General features: G+C 38.7%; 1 long non-coding RNA gene across 3 annotated transcripts; it reads right to left on the minus strand.

The window, feature by feature from the left end:
- Window positions 1-11,270: 11,270 nt before the first annotated feature.
- LOC148158652 (uncharacterized) lies at window positions 11,271-20,111 on the minus strand. 3 transcript variants are annotated; one of them, XR_015763032.1, is made up of 6 exons: window positions 19,955-20,111; window positions 16,277-16,346; window positions 15,814-15,885; window positions 13,166-13,237; window positions 12,159-12,220; window positions 11,271-11,524 (listed from the first exon to the last, which is right to left on the minus strand). It is a non-coding gene; the product is annotated as an uncharacterized LOC148158652 (long non-coding RNA). The 3 variants fall into 3 exon arrangements; XR_015763031.1 differs by having other exon boundaries at window positions 12,159-13,237; XR_015763030.1 differs by lacking the exon at window positions 11,271-11,524 and having other exon boundaries at window positions 12,000-13,237.
- Between the last annotated feature and the right edge of the window lie 803 nt (window positions 20,112-20,914).

The following is a 20,914-nucleotide window of genomic DNA, read 5'->3' on the forward strand; positions in this document are numbered from 1 at the left end:
CATCCTCAACCAAACTGGTACCAATATATACAAAAAGGCAATAAAAGGATTAAAACATGCTGAAAATCGTATATAAGAAGACACAACAGCGGGAATAATGCTCTCAACGTGAAAAAGCCTTTTACACCTTTTCAAAGGAAAACAATCGATCAGAAAGGTTGATAAATCTGAACAATATTCATATAAACGTTCAACATCATGAAAAAACATACTCCATATTATTACGGATCTGTTCAAGTTAGCCAATAATTTGACTGAATGTTCACCGGCTTGATTTTTTCCAACACTTATACTCCACTAAAATTCGGCATGCTAAGCTAAAAATGCTAACACCGAGCCGTGTGGGGAACGTGACGTCTATCATACAGGTTGAGCTCAACTCAAAACGAGTCAACTTTTCCACTAGGAGAGTTAAAGGGAAAATTCAGTGTTTTATCAAAAAAAAAAAAAACTATAGTTGCTGCATACAAAAGTTTTCTTACACCCAGGTTACTCAAGGGAATGCTGCCGTCAGATCTGAATGCAGACCAATATTCCATTTCTTTGGACAGACATCTCAGTATTTTACTGCAGGATATCTTAAATATTAAAATATTGTTGATAATTAGCTACAATCCCTGCTATTAATATCCATTTTCTCCTATGTCTTATCCAGGATCAAGTCATGGGAGGAAAAGCTTGACAATGGATCCTCAGCCCTCCTGAGGCATTTCTAAGCAAGCCATGAGATATAATCTCTCCAGTCATGCCTGAATCCACCCGGAGGCGTCTTCCGAGTGCAACATATCCACAGCGCCTCTTTTTAAAGGCAACCTGGAGGTTTTCTTGCCCAACCCTAAAACCAACTGAAACCATTTTTGTGCTCTAGGGGCAGCATGGTACTCTCTCCTCCTCACCTTGTCCCATGTTCTTCTGTCACACTGTTGAAAACTGCATCTGTCTTACATTTCAAGGATGTACAAGTATGGGGCTTTGTGTAAATATATATATATTTTGTCAATTTGATCTAAAAACTCTTTGGTTAGAGCTTAGTAAATTAAGGATGCTGCTGCACAAAGGTCTTCGCTCGATGAAGAATTTGCAAAAGTACTAGTATTACGGTGCAGCCATGGTCATAAATAAATATATTTGAATGCCAACATTTATGAATATTATTTTGATTTTCCAGTCAAACTACCCAAAGCTCTCATAGTAAAAATGAATTGGCACAGTTGTCAGAGATGATTTATATTTAAGTTATGTGTAGCAGGAAGCTGGATTCAAACACACAATGTTATAGACAGCATAGAAATACCATCTGTTCTAGTAGTTTTGTAAAACAAATTGTTTTATGGTGCTGCTGCATGTTGGAATCTTAATTCTCAAGAGAGAATATTCTTGGGGGACCATGAAAAGTTTTTGTTTATCTGCTTTAGGTTTGAAGTGTGGGTAGATATGAAAAGAACAGCCTGGTCTTTCTGTAACAAGTGGAATCTAACCAGCTTATTTGCAGGACCAATCCTGTTTCTCTTTGGGTGCATGCTTAATGCACACATGTTGAATGCATCTATTTCAAGGTGCAGCTGTGAGCAGGAGACCATGCAGGCACGGAAGCTTTTCAGGGACATGTACGTAAGCAACCTGACCATCGAAGCAGAAAAAACAAAAACGGAAGAAATTTTCCAAAACTGCAACACAATTACTTCAAGAATATAGCTCAGCACACACAATTTAGGACAAATACACTTGCTTTTGTTATCGTGTCTATAAACAATGTTATTACACAGTAACACGAGAAGAGCAATGGACACATATAATGTACTTCATAGATGTGATGGGCCTCGATGCTTCACTAAATGCATTTCATTTCTCCTCATTTGAACCATATAGATAGGCCATCCTTCACAACAAGATTAAAAAAGAGGCAGCTGCTTAAAAAAAATCGTCCACACCCAAAAATGTGACCATTTAGAGATGTGTGGGTTTCTACTGTTGCAGAGGTTAGAACAATCTAGCAACACATTCCTTTGCTTCCTGCAACCCAGAACAAACTACAGAAAATTAAAGAAAGAATTGCTCATTTTAACATCATGTTACCTACACCATGCAGGTTGAAATATGCTCACAATTCAGGCCACTGGCTCCATAATCACACTTAGCAAAATCACAGGCAGAGGGGTCTCCCCTTCAGCCCCGTTGCCTCCTAGCCTGCCCTGATGACAGACCAGTGAGAGGAGTCCTTTGTTGGTAATTGAGATTACCTCATTTCCAAAATACCAGAAGCCCTACTGGATAATAAAATATGTCTACACTGGTGTACATATTTCTAGCAGAAGCCAAACACTTCTGTGCCCAGAATACAGAGCTGTGTTTGTTGAATTACAGACTCAAAAGAGGTGAAAGTTTTTTTTTCTTTCTTTCATTCCCCAACTTTTATTTGGTCAAGGTTCTCAAGCTCCACTCCACCCCCAACCAACCTACCCCTCTGCCCAAAGTACAGTGGGAGAGTGGCCTTGTGTGGAGATTCGAGAACTGAAACTTTAGTAAAATCCACCAGGAAACCTGTAATTACTCAAAAAGCACGGCTGCCATCAGGCCACACCTCTCCCATTCTGCAGACCGAGAATCCTGTAAACGTGTCAGTGGCAGGATGTCTCTCCTCCTCTCTGTCATGCAAGATTCACACAGAAAAAGAAGGTCAAACATCTTTCTCAAAAAAAAAAAAAATGAGATAGAGAAGTACTGTGCAGCTTGTAGTGTTTCCACCGGATGATGAAATAAAGCTGCCCTTGACCATTAATCAGCAAAATATTGTTATTTACGTTGTACCCTTTGCAAAATGAAAAACATTATTTTCATACATGTGTATCTTTTTACTCAAAGCTCCAAAGTAATCCCATAGCGCAACAAAACATAGTCAAGCAAAAATAAATACAATGAATGCATGAATCGCTGTCATGCTATCATAATTTATGATAGCATGACAGCAGATGCATAAAACAGAAACACAAGAAGGATTTTCTAAGAACCCGCACGCAATCTCAAGCACTAACAATTGTCTGTCTGGCTGGTTTGAAGTCTTTGAAACCTGATCCCTGTCTCAGCAAAGTAATACCTCTCAGACTCTAATTGGATGATTATTTCCAGAACGTTACTGTAACTTTTAAATTGGATTGGAAATCTTTTAATTCAATGTAAATTCTAAGACCATTTGTACAAACTGTACAAAAACCCTAATGTGTGCCAGTGCTTCTAACCATTGAGTCAATGCTGTGGTAATGGTTCTGCACTCCATTCATAGGAGTAAGTGTGTCATTAGACTTTTGAAACAAATGCAATCATTTTCAGCAAGTTAGAATATACGTCCCGATGAGTCCTGCTTGTCATTTTAAAAAAGTATCATTTCAAAATGACAACCTTGAAGCAGGTATTAAACATACTTTTCATCAAGTCCCCAGTTATGTTTTCAAAAATGTTTGTTTTTTATGGTTCTGATGAAATATAATCATTTTAAATGTCATGTTTTCAAGAGTTAACAGAAATAAAGACTTTTAAACATCCATCAATCTCTGTGTAATCACACCATCTCAACTTTGTTAGAAACTTTGTGATAAAGTTCCTGAAATAAATTGACTTTTTTTTTAATAATATTCATTGTTATAGAATGGGTCTGTATGGATGCAGCGGTGGAGGCATGATCATGCCCAAAGCAGCTGGAAGAGAGGGAAAATGAAGTGAATTGTGCAACACGGAAAAATATTTACTCAGCAAACAATCCCCAGCTTAGCATGAAGAACTGTAATACTGTCAGTAGTAGTTAAAGTGCATTCCTGTCTGACATGAGGAAGCTTTTCAGTGGCCAACCATAATGTCAGAATGCGTGATTAAACATCCATTCCAAGACTCGACTGTCAGAGGTGGGAGCAAAACTGAGCATGGCCGGATCCTCTCTGCACTTAAGCGAATTCAGAGGAAAAAAAAAGAAATTCCTTTGAATATTTTTCTTAAACTTTAAACTTTCTGTGCCCCATAATCATGTCTGTAATGATAGCGTGTTTGCTTTGTCCAAACACAGGGGCCTCTGTTTTAGAAACACACACAGAAACACACACTTATGCTGGGATGATGATGGATTGGAAGAAATTATAGGGCACTGTTCTAACCAATCAAATACAGAAGAAAAAAATAAAATAGAAATAAAGTAAAATCATGTTCAGCTTTAAAGTGACTAAAAAACTAAAAACATGCAATGAGGTTGTTTTAGTACAAAGTTAAAGAAGCTCATAACTGATTTTTTTTTCCACAGAGCAGTGGATAATACATGTTTTAGAAGAAATTGTTATGAGGGTACTAATCAGAAATTGTGTCTCATATTTTAAATATAGCCAATTTTATCAACTTGTGTAAATACTGTGATTAGTTAAATTATAATATTGACACTCAACGTTATCATACAGTTATAACCCAATACCAACACATGCTTTTTTAAATAGGTAAATGAATATGTTGTGTATGTTAGTAATAAGTAACTTCTTTGTTATGGATGATGTGATAGATTTAGGAAAACATATTTATGAGTCATTTTCAGGGAGACAATAAATGCTCACATAAAAAATGTTTTTAACACATCAGAGGGTTAACATTTATGCAGGCAATAGAAGAGAACTGCCAGGCTGCATGCATGTTGAAAACCAGGGGAAACATACATGCCCAGCACAAAGAAAAAGCTAAACCATTGTGTGTTTTCATTAAGATCAGTTAATTTTTTCTGCAGAAAAGAAACCTACATTAGGTCAGTGTGAGTTTTTGAATTTGAGTGAAAATACACACAAAAAAGAAAATCTGAATTCATGCACAGTCATATTTTCTCTGAAATGAATCAGAATAAATTACTGCTAAAAAAAAAACCTGCAAACACTAAATCAAATCCCGATGTCCGTCCAACTCCTGTCACCTCTGGCCTGAGAGCTGCATTAACGGATTCCGGTGTGCCAAGTCATTACAGCAGCAGCACCATAAAACGGTGCTGTTACGTGGTTTTCTAAACAAAGAACCCTGTCTTGACACTGATTTGATGTGAGACAGAAAATGAGAACTTGTTTCCTGCATGCGTTAGATGGAGAATTAGCATTAGCCTTGTCACAAGGTCAGGGTTCACATCAGGGGTATAAAAGAAGTCAAATGACATGATGTCACTGGGGGCTTATGTTTGGCTGCCAGGCTCTCAGCAGGTGAACAAACACGTCACACCCTCTGAGTAACTACAAGATTTTGAAACTTGGGAAGAAAACTTTATATGGATTTTTCTACGTTTGCAAATGGAAAACAAATTTACAGAAGGGCTTCTTTTTTCCTTCTAAATACATATATTTTTTCTGAAAATGCTCAAATTATAATTTGCCTTTTTGATTAAGTGACACCCTGGACAAAACGCTGTAAGCTTTATATCTAAAACTGGTATTAATGTATAAACATCGCTAAAAATTATTTCAACCACCACTCCTCAAGAAAATTTTGAAACCCAGTGGTGAATGAATGATACCAAGTCCCAATCGAAAACAAACAGTTGTTAGAATAAAACATAACTCTGTTAAGACTGATTAAAACTATGTACAGTACTAATACTGGCATTTATCAACATATAAGCCATAATTGATGGTGAATATATATATATATATATATAAAAAACATTACCTATAAAGTAGCTCTTTGGATAAAGAAGGTGTTGCCTGTGCCTACTCCCACATATCACTCCCCCTTTTTTACAGCATGAATACTTTGGCAATGTCTAATTAACAGTAACTTTTAAAAGATGTTTGATAAGAAACTTTTTACATTGTATTTGTGGAAAAAAGGCAATTTTATTTATAAGTGATTTATAAAACTAATCAAATTTTCATCGATTTCAAATATTAGCGACATTTTTTGTGTGCCTGTATGAAAATAATAGAGTATGTTTCCCAGACTACATCAGTCATTTTCCTTTTTGACTTAGGATTAATTTACATGAACGACGAACAGGAAGGATAAAATGTGTTTTTACTCATTGGTTTTTGTTTCTCACCAGTCAAAATCAACTGCAACCATCTTTCTTTGTTTAAAGCGCAACAGGTACTCCCCCTCCTTTAGCCTCCAAAACATGTAGTCTCACCCACAATGCACCTGGAGCAAGGCCAGGGCTGCTGTTAATTTGGCTTCATTATTAAGTTAAAAGCAATGCGGGTGGCAGTGCTGGAGCTAATGAGCAGTGCAGGGCATTGTTGGCTGTTCTGGTCCCACCCATTAGAAAAATTAAAGAGTGGAACATGAGTCAAGGGGTGAAAGGATCTTGATTGAAGTCTTGAATGAAACTGTCTGACCTGTCTGACTTTGCTGTCACTGGAAGGCATCGACTCTCAGCACAGCATAGCATAGCAAGCAAAGACTCCTCAAGTTGTGGCCATTGATCCGCGTTATTCTCCATGAAATATGTGCACATGATTGCATATATTTTCAAATATTATAGAGACAATATGAGCTTTTTTTTTGTCATTATTTTAGCATTTAGGGAAACTATTAAGGACAAAGTTTAGTGCAAACATCATGAGAGAAGCTTTAGACAATCTTATGTTTGTTTGACTTTTCCCACTGTAACCCCACTAAATTGACAAAACACAACCACGCTGACATTCATTCAGCTGTGAGTCTTCTCACTGCAGCTCAGTCTGACCACACAGTGACAATGTTTTTCTGGGAGCTTCTAAAAAGATAGCAGGCTGCCTCTGCAGCTTACAAAGATCTGCAGAAGTCTCCACTTTAATATTAATCAAGAGTAAGATGAGATCTTTGTGTAAGTTTGGCTGAACTCTGGTTAGAGAGGAGACTTGACTGATGGTAACAGGAACATATGAGGAAAATGACGACACTGAAAGAGTGGGTTGTTGTATTTTTTTAGAGGTCAAGTTCGATATCGTACGCTAACTGAACCGGCCTTGGATAGCTGCAACTTCCAAGACTTTATTATCTGTTAGTACCAGTTTGATGTGACTCACCTTTTTTAATTAGCTTAATTTGTGTTTTGTACATTTAAACCACTAACCATACATTTTTTGAGGTGCTAAAGAAAACAGCATGGTGGATGATATTGGAGTACAAGTATTAATCAGATATTAATGGACCAATGTGCAAAAAGGAATAAGTTGCACAACAAAATTCTTCTGAAGATGAGACAGAGATATCACGACTTTGAGCAAGCATGTACTAGTATGAAAAACATTATGATGAGGTTCAACTCCAGCCTCCTCCTGTCACATCTTGGTGTGCCACTGGGCAAGACATTGAACCCCAAATTACCTACTGGTGTGTAAATGTGTTTGTGTGGGTTGATGTAGCTCTAGTGTAGAGCGCTTTGAATAGTCAGTCCGTTTACCATGCCATTCTTTTCCATGCCATCTCCGTCACATGCCACAATAGGCACACTGCTTTGAACATGAACTGGGGTTTGCAAAGTGAAACAACAAAAATGCCCTTCACGAACAAGACATCCAAACAATTCTGATCATGTAGAAACATATATCAACTTAAAAACACAGATTTAACCTCATACATTTTCTTTGGAAGAAGCACATGGAGAAGAAACAAGAGAACTAAGGCTCGATTATTAGACTCTGTGCTAAAGACGTGTCTCCTCTGACATCAGATTTTCTCAGCCTCCACGGGGAATTTAAATAAGAGCACCACCTAGAGTGCGGATTGTATTCTTTAAAGTCAGAGCTCTGAAAAATGCAGTAAATGTTGCAGGTATAAATTATTCATTCCCACTTTTGAACATGTGTGTCTTACGGTTAAAGCTTTGAGCAAAATGTTTGTTTGTGGAGCTTAATATATACTTATAAAAACAAAACCAGTACATTCCCCAGAAAGAATTAACAGACCAAATGCTCAGAACATTTGTGGAGCCTGAGATTTACAAAATGATCCTGCGTAGCTCAGCTTGTTCTGATTCTTTGCCAAGGAAATTCCACTTACAAGTCAAAAAGAAATAACATCACCTGTATCCTTATCCTGGTGGTATTACCGTGCCTGTCTCTGCTACAAAATGCCAGAGAGAGCTTATGATTTCAAAACATCTATGTAAAGTGACTTTCCTGCTTAGAGTCAATGGATCTGTAACAACTTGAGTTGCGTTCAAGTGCCTCCTCTCCTTTTTTTCTTCAGAGGGTGACAGTTTACAGCCAATATCAATCACAGTATTGTCCCCCTGCGAAACGGCCTCTGATGAAGTACACTTAGCCATGTTTATAGCTACCCAGGTTCAAAGAGAGGCCAGCAACACAGTGGATCAGGCCAAGAGGGCTGCAGCACCACTGTGTGGGAGACACCATTACATGTACACCAAGGTACCGAAACAGAAGCAGAGCCGCGGTGACATTTAATTTTTCTGAATTGTGTTGATAACGTCTTCATGTGTCAAATGAAACATTTTTTTTTAAAACCTACTGGGTCACAGTTATATATTTCTTTACAAGACAAACAAGTTGAATATATTTTGTAAAAGTTAGTCTAAGCTGTTGTCCTTTCTTTTTGCTACTGGCTGAGTCAGTGGGAAGGACTGTAAGACCATCTCTATGGCAAGGTTGTCAACATTTTTCATGCATGAGCCCATTGACTGACTGTAACAGTTCCCACTTTATACTGACTTACCGTCACAAGAACAGAAGATATACTCGGTGTCAGCATTGGTGAAAAACAGCATGAGTGCCACATTAAAGGGATAAAACTGGAGGCTGGGTTCTGAGTAAATGTTTGGCTAACTCAACATCATCACATGTCCGGTATTTAACTAAATACTCTGTCGACATTGACCATCGCGTACAATAAAGGAAGGCTGTCTTCTCTCCCTACCCAGCCTCTGTGACCTGTCCTTCAGCCAACCTCCATTGCTTTAATCCAGCTAACCTTGTCAAAACCAGCCGACCTCATTCAGAACAAGCAGATGACTCTCTGCACGCCAGTGGCCTCTATAAATAGAAATTTCATTCAGAAGCAAGCAGGCTGAAGGGAAGGTATTGTAAACAGTGAGCCAGCCTAAAGCCTTACACTGGGCTAACCTGGGAAAGTGATGGAAGGTGACTCGCTTTGACCCCAAGGCATGCTGAACAACAACACACTAGTCCGACGTTTGCCGCCATCTTTGACTTTACATGCAAAAGCTGTTTCTAAAAGCTGATTTAAACTATACGTCACTTATTACATACATCGTTGAACATAAAGTAGGGGGGGAAAAAAATTGTTTCCAGACAGTGTTCGAATTACCCGCTCTGTCTGTCTCAGTCGTTGTGTTCTTGGGAAAGACACTTCACCTGCCTTGCCTGCTGACGGTGGTCAAAGGGTTTATGACAGCCTCGCCTCTGTCCAACAGCCCCAGGGGACCTGTGGCTACAATCCAGTAGCTTACCACCATCAGAGTGCAAATGTGTGTGTTGAGTGGGTGAAAGGCTGAATGTAGTGTGAAGTGCTTTAGCATTTATTATGATGAAAGTGTTGTTTTAGTCATCACTTTGTTTCAGTCACTGATAATAATGTGAGTTTTTGATCAACCTTTTCATCTAACCCCAGTTCATGCACAAGGCAGCATGTCCATTCTGAGTTAATGGGCGAAATAGTTGCATAAATTAAATGAACTATGAAATTAGTAATTTTATGAACAAGCAGACGTTTTATGGAGAAAGAGAAAATGTATATTTGTCTAAAGGCAAATATTATTCCATATTCCAATAGGTATTATCTAGACACATTCAGTCTGTTTACAAAGAAAGACTTATACACAGTTTTAGATCTATGCATGAACCACTGCTTGCTGTCTATGCCAACACAGACAAACATGATTTGGGATTCACTGCACTAAACAAGTTGGGTCAGTAGTTTATCCTGTGTACATGATCCATGGTCAGCTTCTTCAAAATGTAATTAAAGCTATGTGTCCTTTGTGGTATTTTTTAATTTTTTGCCAGCTTTGTTTCTGTAAAATCTACCAATTTTCCTTCGAAGAACTGGAAGATCTTGAATCAGATTTGAAGAGAATAGGTGACCAGCAGCTTCAGAATCTTCTATTCCCTTGGATCTACTGCAGATCTGGATTTTTGACTCAGGGATTCAAACATGCTTCGATGTTATCAACCACACCATGACGTCACAGTTCTGGCTTCATCTTTAAAGTTGTCATCCTGCTGGAACGTGAACCTTGGCATTTACTCTCAAGTTTTTGGAAAAGTCTAGTAAGTTTTCTTCCAGGATTTCCCAGTGCGTAGAAGAATCCATTTTCCCCATAACTCAAGCAAGCTTCCTGTTTGCCTTCCAAAGAAAAGCATCCAGATGATATGACAATGCCACCACCATGGTATGTTCTGGGTGACCCCTGAGAAATGGATCACTTTCGCTCACTCTGACTGCTGAAAGCACTAAATGTTTGGTTTTTTTTGGGAAACTGAAATGAAAATATTGTCAAAATATGAATCATTTTCATTCCTCTCCAGCAATCATGCACTACTTTGTGTTGCTCTCCCACAATTCATCTCTAATATAACACACTACTGTAGCAGGAATACAACAAAACTTGAAGCGTTTTGCGCAAACTTATAAATCAGGAATATCAGACCATTTATTTCTCAGACATCTGTCATGAAACTTGTTTACAAGAACATGTATGGCATTATTGTAGGTACTACTGTTTATTTCAGTTTTTACACTAAAATAACAAAACTCTTCACATCATTTTTCATATCAAATCACATATTGAGTTTCCTTCAGTCTAACTGATGCATATAGAGCAGATTGAAAAGAAATTTCGTCCAATTTGTTTTAAAAAGTAATAGCCAAATCAACCCAACTATACAGAGTGATTCATATTCAATTCAACATGTACTCATTTGTACATATGCCTGGTAACAGCTTAAAAAAAAATAAAACGCTTTATGTCTTAGGATGTCTCAAACAGCCTGGGCTAATATAGATGTTAACATTTATTAGATGTAAACACACACACACACACACACACACACACACACACACACACCCACACACACACCTATACGGGTTTATATGTATTAGCAGGACAATTTTTTCAAACCAGTTTTTTGCAACATTAAACGGACACCCCTTTCCACTTATGCTAGAAAGACGTAGTAAGTTGTCAAAAATCTTGTTTGAGCTACACAACATAGATCTCACTTAAAAATTTAGATACACACATCAGAACTCAAAATATGAGAACCTGATGCAATGCTGTATTAAAAGGACAAAAGATAATGAGGTGCTTGGCTCCGCCCATGACACCAACAGTAATTATCAGGGCCAATTTTATTTATCAGGACCACAGCATACACATACAAAAAACATACAATTTATGTGCATTAAGAAGTCCAAACATGGAAATATGGACTATAACTGGTCCATATTTCTGTGCAGTGCATCTGTCATCCCATGAGATGTCTGAATCATCTAGGGAATCAGGAACATACTCCTCTTCTGATGATGTCACCTCACTTGAACTTTGTTCTGGACAGACCTGTTGATTAAAAACATATTTTGTATACATTGAAAGCATTTCAGCAAGAATATTTCGGTAACACTTTATTTGAAGGGGGGTGAATAAGACTGTCATGACACTGTCATAAACATGACAACACATGTCATGAACATGAATAAGCCTTCATGAATATTTATGACTGTTGTCATAAAGCGTCATTCGGTAAATTATGACACTTTTAATACAAAGTTGACATTATTCAAAATGTCTTTGTTATGACAACTTGACATTAACTAAGAAATCATTACTGTTTAAACTTACCTTTAATAACATGAAGATACCTAATTTTTAAAGTGTAATCAGTAATTCTTTGATAACAAATTTATATCAGTATATGAATACTGAATGATTGTTTCTAAAAAAAAATTAAAATAAACAATGTCTACCTAATGTATGAACCTGTCAAGTTGAGTATTACACAGGATCCATGTGTCTGTGTGCATCTAAATTTAACTTTCATTCTTTTCTACCTCTAATTTCAAAACTCAGTCTTCCACATTTCTACATCTTACATGATAAGTATTATACAAGACCTGTGTGTTTGAAGAGTACTTCATATTATTTTAGTGACTTTATATAAGAATCTAAGTTGGTTGTTGGAGAGCAAAATTACCTCAGGAGGGTTGGTTGAACAGGATCCGCATACATCCATGTCACCAACCTGACACAGTTCATCTTTGGAAATTTGAAATGTAAAGAACACTCAATAAATGTGAGTTTGTTGAAAATGTAGAAAACAGTCCTCCCTATTTCTGCACCTTACATTTTGAGTATTACACAGGACCTGTGTGTATGTGCGTTTCTAAGTGTAATTTTCTATCTTTTCTACTAGTAATGTCAAAACTCAGTTTTCCAAATTTCTGCAACTTACATGATGAGCATTACAAAAGACCTGTGTGTATGTGCCCTCCTAAATGTGACTTTCATTCTTCTTTACTTGTAATTTCAATACTCAGTCCTCCCTATTCCTGCACCTTACATTTTGAGTATTACACAGGACTTGTGTGTATGTGCGCTTCTAAAAGTAATTTTCATTCTTTTCTACCTGTAATTTCAAAACTCAGTTTTTGAAATTTCTGCAACATACCTGATGAGCATTACACAAGACCTTTTTGTATGCATGCTTCTCAATGTACCTTTCATTCTTCTGTACTAGTAATTTCAAAACTCAGTCCTCCTTATTCCTGCACCTTACATTTTGAGTATTACACAGGACTTGTGTGTATGTGCGCTTCTAAAAGTAATTTTCATTCTTTTCTACCTGTAATTTCAAAACTCAGTTTTTGAAATTTCTGCAACATACCTGATGAGCATTACACAAGACCTTTTTGTATGCATGCTTCTCAATGTACCTTTCATTCTTCTGTACTAGTAATTTCAAAACTCAGTCCTCCTTATTCCTGCACCTTACATTTTGAGTATTACACAGGACCTGTGTGTATGTGCGCTTCTAAATGTAGCTTTCATTCTTTTATATGTGTAATTTCAAACCTCAGTTCCCCCCTTTTATGCAGCTTACATATCAAGTGTTACACAAGACTTGTGTGTTTGAACAGTACTTAATATCATATCAAAAACTCTATTTTAGAAAATAAGTTGGTCGTTGGAGACCAAAATTACCTCATGAGGGTTGGTTGAACAGGATCCGCATGAATTCACGTCACCAACCTGACACGGTTCATCTTTGGAAATCTGAAATGTAAAGAACACTTACTGAATATGAGTTTGTTCCCAATTTAGAAAACAGTCCTCCCTATTCCTGCCCATTACATTTTGAGTATTACACAGGACCTGTGTGTATGAGCGCTTCTTTATGCAACTTTCATTCTTCTGTACTTGTAATTTCAAAACGTAGTCCTCCTTATTCCTTCCCCTTACATTTTGAGTATTACACAGGACCTGTGTGTATGAGCGCTTCTAAATGTAACTTTCATTCTTTTGTACATGTAATTTCAAAACTCAGTCCTCCCTTTTTATGTGGCTTACATATCAAGTATTACGCAAGACCTGTGTGTTTGAACCGTACTTAACAGTCATCCCCAACCACAGGACCGCGGAGTAGTACGAGTCTGTGGACCAATTGGTACTGGGTCGCACAAGAAAAATATTTACATGTTACGTATTGTCTGAGTCTGGAGGATCCATTATTTTGAAAACCCTTTAACTGGATTCTCTCGGTTACGTCTTGTGCGGCAACATTGAGCCCACAATGAGTAAGAAAGCGATGTCTTTGGAAAGTTTCTTTGGAAAAGCGGAGAAAGACCACAGACAGGAGAGTGGATTTATCCTGAACCTGTAGGTGACTCCCATGTTCCAAGCCCACTCTGCATAATATGCACTGGCTTACTAATGAGGCAATGAAGCTTCAAACTGCTTTGCCATTACACACCAAGCACCCTCTGCATTGGGTGTCATCGTTTCCCAGGTGGGATCATCTCATTGCAGAGAAACAAGCTCAGGACTCCCATTAATTTATAGTTGTGAGTTAAAATTTTCATGAAAATAAATGTTCGTTTTTGTGGCATATTCAAATCTTATTTTGAAGGGATGTGTGAACGTTGCCAGAGCGACCAGAGTCTGAGAGCATTATGGCAGTTATCGAGACGAGAGAAATAGAGCTTGTAAGTCTTAAGTCTGGTTCACACGGCATGATTTTAGGATTCAGACGATTTTCCAAACTTCTGTGACCACAGAGCTGATAAAAGTACAACAGGTTCGTGTGTCCAGCCACATAACAGGAGCAAATCTTGCCATGTGAGCAGGCTTTAGTACAAAATAATGTCACGTTAATTTAATGGATAGCTGAAAAGTTACCGGGTTTATCAACTGTGGTAGCAATTTTGCTCCAACTCCACTCCTCATCATTTCTATGGATATTCTTTGTACGAAATGCTTTATAAACATTCATGCCATTTCCACATATCTTCGATGTCCACCGGACTCATTTGTGCATGTCTGCTCAGCTCTTTGGGATTCCCCTCCATGAGCTACGTCACCGCGCTTTCTGATTGGCTACCTGTCAAGTTCAACAGGTTGAGTTCTAGCTCCCAATCAAGTAAAAACCCTACAAGTTGCTAGAATATGCCTGATTTTAGATCAGAGCAGTCCCAATGTTCCAACGACTGGATGCGATCATGCCACAGATGGCAGGATGAACAGTTACAATTATCGTGAGCAACGTTCTAAGATTGCTGTAAGGGGAAATTAAGGGTAAAAAAAGAACCCGAGCCTCAGAAAAATTGCCAAGTCTTGACCGGTCCGCGGTGATAAAAAGGTTGGGGACCACTGGTACTCAATATAATTTCAAAGACTTTATCTTAGAAAATAAGTTGGTCGTTGGAGACCAAAATTACCTCTGGAGGGTTGGTTGAAATCTGAAATGTAAAGAACACTCACTAAATGTGAGTTTGTTCCCAATGTAGAAAGCAGTCCTCCCTATTCCTGCAGCTTACATATTGAGTATTACACAGGACCTGTGTGTATGTGTGCTTCTCAATGTAACTTTCATTCTTCTGTACTTGTAATTTCAAAACTCAGTCCTCCCTATTCCTGCACATTACATTTTGAGTATTACACAGGACCTGTGTGTATGCATGCTTTTCAATGTAACTTTCATTCTGCTGTACTTGTAATTTCAAAACTCAGTCCTCCCTATTCCTGCACCTTACATTTTGAGTATTACACAGGACCTGTGTGTATGCATGCTTTTCAATGTAACTTTCATTCTGCTGTACTTGTAATTTCAAAACTCAGTCCTCCCTATTCCTGCACCTTACATTTTGAGTATTACACAGGACCTGTGTGTATGCGTGCTTCTCAATGTAACTTTCATTCTTCTGTACTTGTAATTTCAAAACTCAGTCCTCCTTATTCCTGCACCTTACATTTTGAGTATTACACAGGACCTGTGTGTATGTGCGCTTCTCAATGTAACTTTCAGTCTTCTATACTTGTAATTTCAAAAGTCAGTCCTCCACTTTTATGCAGCCAACATATGTAGGATTATACAACACATGTGTGTTTGAACAGTACTTCATATCATTTCAATTACTTTATTTTAGAGAAAAAGTTGGTCGTTGGAGACCAAAATGTGCACTTCTAAATGTAATTTTCATTCTTCTATACTTGTAATTTGAAAACTCAGTCCTCCCTTTTTATGCAACCAACAAATCTAGTACTACACAACACCTATGTGTTTGTACTCTACGTAATATCATTTCAATTACTTTAATTTAGAGAATAAGTTGGTCATTGGAGACCAAAATTACCTCAGGAGGGTTGGTTGAACAGAATCCACATGCATCCATGTCACCAGCCTGACACAGTTCATCTTTGGAAATCTGAAATGTAAAGAACACTCACTAAATGTTTGTTCCCAATATAGAAAACAGTCCTCCCTATTCCTGCACCTTACATTTTGAGTATTACACAGAACCTGTGTGTATGCGTGCTTCTCAATGTAACTTTCATTCTTCTGTACTTGTAATTTCAAAACTCAGTCCTCCTTATTCCTGCACCTTACATTTTGAGTATTACACAGGACCTGTGTGTATGTGCGCTTCTAAATGTAATTTTCATTCTTCTATACTTGTAATTTCAAAACGCAGTCCTCCCTTTTTATGCAGCTAACATATCTAATATTACACAACACATGTGTGTTTGAACAATACTTAATATCATTTCAATTACTTTATTTTAGAGAGTAAGTTGGTCATTGGAGACCAAAATTACCTCTGGAGGGTTGGTTGAACAGGATCCGCATGCGTCCACATCACCAACCTGACAGTTCATCTTTGGAAATCTGAAATGAAGGGATGTACACTGAATGAGTCCATACTTCTCAATAGAAAAATGAAGTCCACCTAGTGTATGTGCTTGTCCACTTCTTGTTTTCAACTATAATGAAACCCTGTACTACAACTTGACATATCCTTCAAATATGTCTTCAGTGCTACTTGAATGATTTTTGATAGTATTTTCACACTTATAAGCACCTTTCTTCTCCATGGCCAGTCAAAATCACCATAATTATAAGTGATTTCTTCCCCTGGACCAATATATTTGAGTGCAAATAAACAGATGAGGTCTTCCATCCACTCTTTTAACTTTCATTTTGCTGTTTGGGTTCATCTGATCATTTACCAGCCTCCCCAATCATCCATCCTCTCTGGCAACATCAACACTAAAATATTAAGTATGAAAATAAGAATAATTATACCATGCAAGGGAAAGGATTTTGCATATTTGGTGTTTGCATGTCAGAAGGATATTCCTCTACCAACTAAAACTACTTTTACTGATGAAGCTGAAAATGTTTACATCACTGTATTTAGATGTAAAATAAAAACACAACAACCTTGAAACAGTCGCATACCAAAGCTTTTGTCCATTGAAGTTGAAATCAAACATAAGAACCTCGAGTGTATCATGGTAAACTTTCAGTCGGTTTTCTTGTTCCTTTCTACTTATGACTTCTCTGTACTCAATAAGGAAATCTGCTTTTTGAACACACCCCAACCTGTAGGTACACATAATAAGTAGGATAAACTTTAAACAATGCAGATATATCAAATAGTAGCAATTGAAATTAACATTTTTCAAAATCAGTTAATTGATCTAATTGGATGTCTTTCTGTGGTTACTTAAACATTTTTTGTCAACTGAATGCAACTCATTATTTTGTACTTGTAATTTCAAAACTCAGTCCTCCATATATTTGTTGAGGACAGTTACAAGTACCTGGGAATACCACAAGCAAATGGCAACCTCGATGAGGTCACAAGGAAAGGAGCCACAGTCAAATACCTCCAATGAATAAGGCAAGTCCTGAGAAGCCAGCTCAATGGCAAGAACAAGATCCATGCAATAAACACCTATGCCTTACCAGTAATCAGATACCCTGCTGGAATAATTAGCTGGCCAATGGAAGAGATAAAGGCCACGGATATTAAGACTTGGAAGCTACTAACCATGCATGGAGGGTTCCACCCCAAATCAAGCACCCTGAGACTGTACACAAGCCGTAAGGAAGGAGGCAGAGGACTAGCAAGTGTGAGAGAGAGCCACTGTCCAGGATGAAACATCCAAGATCCATAAATACATCAAGGACAAAGCCTCAACAGACGATGTGCTCAGCGAATGTCTCAGGCAATGGGGAACAGAGGACGAGGTGCTAGAGGTACCATCATGGGAGGACAAGCCCCTACATGGGATGTACCACCGACAAATAACTGAAGTGGCTGATATCAGGAAATCCTACCAATGGCTGGAAAAAGCTGGACTCAAGGACAGCACAGATGCCCTCATCCTGGCTGCCCAGGAACAGGCCCTAAACACCAGAGCAATAGAGGCTCAGATCTACCACACCAGACAAGACCCAAGGTGTAGGTTGTGCAAGGAGGCCCCTGAGACAGTCCAGGACATAACAGCAGGGTGCAAGATGCTGGCAGGGAAAGCATACATGTAACGACATAACCAAGTGGCGAGCATAGTGTACAGAAACATCTGTGCAGAATATGGACTGGAAGCCCCAAGATCGAAGTGGGGAACACCCCCAAAGGTGGTGGAGAATGACCGAGCTAAGATCTTGCGGGACTTCCAGAACCAGATAGACAAGATGGTAATGGAGAACCAACCGGACATTGTGGTGGTGGATAAAGAACAGAGGAAAGTTGTTGTGGTGGATGTAGCAATACCAAGTGACTACAACATCAGGAAAAAGGAGCATGAGAAACTGGAGAAATACCAGGGCCTCAGAGAGGAACTGGAAAAGACCTGGAAGGTGAAGACCACAGTGGTGCCTGTGGTCATCGGGGCCCTCGGGGCAGTCACCCCCAAACTGGAGCAGTGGCTAAAACAGATCCCAGGAACAACATCAGACAGCTTAGTCCAGAAATGTCCAGTTCTAGGCACAGCCAAGATACTGCGCAGAACCCTCAAGCTCCCAGGTCTCTGGTAGAGGACCCAAGCTCAGAGGATGAAAGAGACCACCCACGGACGATGAGAAGGATATATATATATATATATATATCCATGTTTTCATGGATATATGGATATATATATGGATATATGTGCCTTACCAGTAATCAGATACCCTGCCGGAATAATTAGCTGGCCAATGGAAGAGATGAAGGCCACAGATGTTAAGACTTGGAAGCTACTAACCATGCATGGAGGGTTCCACCCCAAATCCAGCACCCTGAGACTGTACACAAGCCGTAAGGAAGGAGGCAGAGGACTAGTGAGTGTGAGAACCACTGTCCAGGATGAAACATCCAAGATCCATAAATACATCAGGGAAAAAGCCTCAACGGACGATGTGCTCAGCGAATGTCTCAGGCAATGGGGAACAGAGGACGAGGTGCTGGAGGAACCATCATGGGAGGACAGGCCCCTACATGGGATGTACCACCGACAAATAACTGAAGTGGCTGATATCAGGAAATCCTACCAATGGCTGGAAAAAGCTGGACTCAAGGACAGCACAGAGGCCCTCATCCTGGCTGCCCAGGAACAGGCCCTAAACACCAGGGCAATAGAGGCTCAGATCTACCACACCAGACAAGACCCAAGGTGTAGGTTGTGCAAGGAGGCCTCTGAGACAGTCCAGCACATAACAGCAGGGTGCAAGATGCTGGCAGGGAAAGCATACATGGAACGACATAACCAAGTGGCGGGCATAGTGTACAGAAACATCTGTTCAGACTGGAAGCCCCGAGATCGAAGTGTGGAACACCCCCAAAGGTGGTGGAGAATGACCGAGCTAAGATCCTGTGGGACTTCCAGATCCAGACAGACAAGATGGTAATGGCGAACCAACCGGACATTGTAGCGGTGGATAAAGAACAGAGGAAAGCCGTTGTGGTGGATGTAGCAATACCAAGTGACTACAACATCAGGAAAAAGGAGCATGAGAAACTGGAGAAATACCAGGGCCTCAGAGAGGAACTGGAAAAGACCTGGAAGGTGAAGACCACAGTGGTGCCAGTGGTCATCGGGGCCCTCGGGGCAGTCACCCCCAAACTGGAGCAGTGGCTAAAACAGATCCCAGGAACAACATCAGACATCTCAGTCCAGAAATGTGCAGTTCTAGGCACAGCCAAGATACTGCGCAGAACCCTCAAGCTCCCAGGCCTCTGGTAGAGGACCCAAGCTCAGAGGATGAAAGAGAGGGTGAGAAGGGAATTTTTTTTTTTAAATTTTATATACATACGCTTCTATTGTATTTTGAGCAGTTGCTTGTCTCCTTCGGAATAAGAAAGATGTTCTGATTATAATGATCATCGATCATGATCTATGCTAATAATGTGCAGTATAAAAATAGTTTAAAAGTGAAAAAGTAAAACAAAAGAAAAAAAATGATCATTTAATAAACTCTGGAATCCTGTGCATAATATAGTCACAACTCACCTTTAAATGAATTGAGGTATTTTACATCAAATCCTTCTTTATCTTCACCTAAGGAGCAATAACTGGAATCATGTTTGCTCTCTGAGACCTTGTTGTTGACATCTCCTGCAAAGATCAGAGAATACAACATGATACTGTACACCAGGGGTGTCAAACTCCAGGCCTTAGATGTTTGTCTGGTCTAAAACACCTTAAGTATATGACTGAATTAGCTTCTCAGTGCAATCAAGTTGATGACCACCCCATTTTATCCAGCCATGTGGCATCAGAAACACATCTAAAAGTTGCTGGACACCAGCCCTTAAGACCTTGAGTTTGACACCCCTGCTGTACACAATATGATTTGATGTTATTGTATGTGAAAATGTACTGAAGTACACAGTACTACATAATTGACTTTCTATTGACAGATTCTCAAAATCTTCAAATATTAAAACATTATCTTAATACTAATGATTATTACCTAGGATCATTTGTGCCTGTGAAATAATATCACTCACTGATATACAGAAAATGACCAAACACAGTTTTATCTAATTCTGGAGTGAGCCACCTTCCCTTTAAACTCTGGTACACTGACTAACATGGTTGGTAATTACTAGCTAAAATGCTGCAAATCAAATGCTTTGGTGTATCCAAGCATCAAGTAACCTACAACATTCAGCAAAATTACAAAACTATATGTACTTAAATGTCTTAAGAGATTCTGTATGAGTCTTACCTCTTTCTCCACGCAAAACAAATGAAACAAGTTCAATTAATACTAATGGCTTGCACCTGGACTTGACGGATTGTACCACGTTGACAGAGGAGGAGGGGTACAACAAAAGGATTATTCCATTTTGTTTCTGAAGCACACAAGGTCTGATTTTTTTCAGGAACAAGAAAATTTTGAGTAATATTTTGTAACTTTCATTCAATATTTCAAAGTTAAATAGTTTATCATACATTTTTCTTTAA

The sequence above is a fragment of the Poecilia mexicana genome, unplaced genomic scaffold, assembly GCF_051168715.1.
Source record: "Poecilia mexicana isolate PSO_F unplaced genomic scaffold, ASM5116871v1 scaffold_6, whole genome shotgun sequence".
Taxonomy (NCBI): Eukaryota; Metazoa; Chordata; class Actinopteri; order Cyprinodontiformes; family Poeciliidae; genus Poecilia; species Poecilia mexicana.